The 2,500-nt window shown below is 56.2% G+C and overlaps 1 protein-coding gene across 2 annotated transcripts in view; it reads right to left on the bottom strand.

Annotated features, from left to right (window-relative positions):
• Positions 1–2,500, bottom strand: part of SLC12A8 (solute carrier family 12 member 8) — a 114,525-nt gene that overhangs the window by 108,864 nt on the left and 3,161 nt on the right. The gene's annotated exons all lie outside the window — the stretch shown is intronic.

Genomic DNA, 2,500 nt, shown 5'->3' on the forward strand with positions numbered 1-2,500 from the left:
ACACACCCCACTATCTACATACTGTGCGATGGGATACACCAGCCACACGTGGGCAGACATGAAACCCCCGGCCGTGAGATGGAATACAACAGCCACACGTGGGCAGACATGAAACCCCCGGCCGTGAGATGGAATACAACAGCCACACGTGGGCAGACATGAAACCCCCGGCCGTGAGATGGAATATACCAGCCACACGTGGGCACACATGAAACCCCCGGCCGTGAGATGGAATATAACAGCCACACGTGGGCAGACATGAAACCCCCGGCCGTGAGATGGAATATAACAGCCACACGTGGGCAGACATGAAACCCCCGGCCGTGAGATGGAATACAACAGCCACACGTGGGCAGACATGAAACCCCCGGCCGTGAGATGGAATACAACAGCCACACGTGGGCAGACATGAAACCCCCGGCCGTGAGATGGAATATAACAGCCACACGTGGGCAGACATGAAACCCCCGGCCGTGAGATGGAATATAACAGCCACACGTGGGCAGACATGAAACCCCCGGCCGTGAGATGGAATATAACAGCCACACGTGGGCAGACATGAAACCCCCGGCCGTGAGATGGAATATAACAGCCACGCGTGGGCAGACATGAAACCCCCGGCCGTGAGATGGAATATAACAGCCACGCGTGGGCAGACATGAAACCCCCGGCCGTGAGATGGAATATAACAGCCACGCGTGGGCAGACATGAAACCCCCGGCCGTGAGATGGAATATAACAGCCACGCGTGGGCAGACATGAAACCCCCGGCCGTGAGATGGAATATAACAGCCACGCGTGGGCAGACATGAAACCCCCGGCCGTGAGATGGAATATAACAGCCACGCGTGGGCAGACATGAGACCCCCGGCCGTGAGATGGAATATAACAGCCACGCGTGGGCAGACATGAAACCCCCGGCCGTGAGATGGAATAAACAGGAAGATAATATCCGTCACGTGGCCAAACAGCCACAGAGTAACGGGAACATGTCTCAGCCCAAGGGGCAGAACAGAGACAGTATTAGCAGGGTGTCCAGATCCAAACACCGGGTAATACCCCCCCCCCCCCCCCCCGTATCACAGAGTAACGGGAGAATAACCGACAGTCCACAGCCGGCAAATACCGCGGTGCCGAAACACCAGCGGGGGGCGCTCACATTATACCCCGGGAACAAGACAGCCAGCGGGCGGCGCTCACATTATACCCCGGGCAGTAGGCAGCCAGCGGGGGGCGCTCACATTATACCCCGGGCAGCTCATCCTATACAATTATTTGTGAGGAAATTCTATGGCAAGGGGGGGGGGGGGCAACTCCAGCCTCAAGGGCCATCAACAGGGCAGGTTTTCAGGATACCCCTGCTTCCGCACAGGTGGCTCAATCAGTGGCTCAGTCAACAGCTGCACCCTCTGTGCTGGAGCAGGGACATCCTGAAAACCTGACCTGTTGGTGGCCCTTGAGGACTGGCGTCGGCCGTCCCTGATGTAAGTTATCTCCTGGGTGACAGGGCAGGCTCACATATAACCTGTTCCCTCCAGCACAGAAGGGGTTAACCCAGTGCCGTCAGGTTTAATGCCTGTGTTGGTTTATGTGACGCGGGCGTTTCCACGTCTCACCCCTGACACGGGGCATCGCAGAGCGGAGGTGCAGACATACTCCCCCATAGAACCAGGGCGGCCAACTCCAGCACTCAAGGGCCACCAACAGGTCAGGTTTTCAGGATATCCCTGCTTCAGCACAGGGGGCTCAATCAGTGGCTCAGCTTCAGCACAGGTGGCTCGATCAATGGCTCAGTCGATTGAGCCACCTGTGCTGAAGCAGGGATATCCTGAAAACCTGACCTGTTGCTGGCCCTTTGAGGCCTGGAGTTGCCCGCCCCGGCTTAATCTGCGGGACTGATAGCGAAAAACACACACACACACACACACGCACGCACGCACACACACGCGCACACACGCGCACACACGCGCACACACACGCGCACACACACACACACACACGTTTTTTGCATTCCTCGAGGTTGAATTTGGGGGATATTATCTTCTTTTCTAACATGTATTCATTTTTAGGATTTCCTCCTGTGTTTCAGGCCCCTCTGGCAGTGAAGGGGTGGAGAGAAAAGCTGGGTGTGACCCCGACGTGTCACACACGACATTAGTACGCAGAGCGCGTCCTGTTCTGTGACGGAAGCAGCTGCACTTTCTAAACATTCCCTCAAACTCACAGAAATGAGACATTCCCATCGTTTCCTCCACCTCAAAATGTACACGTTGCAGACAAGCAGCACCTCTATATAGTACAGACAACGTGCACACACACAGCACACACACAGCACACACACACCGCATCCACACAGCACGTACACTAACACCACACCATGCCCATGCACAGCACCCACTCACACTCCACGCACACTCACACAGACCTCACACGATGCCCACACTTACGCACTACTAAGAGCACTCACACAGCACACACACACCGCGTCCACTCACACTGC

This window comes from Ascaphus truei, chromosome 7 (genome assembly GCF_040206685.1).
Source record: "Ascaphus truei isolate aAscTru1 chromosome 7, aAscTru1.hap1, whole genome shotgun sequence".
NCBI lineage: Eukaryota > Metazoa > Chordata > Amphibia > Anura > Ascaphidae > Ascaphus > Ascaphus truei.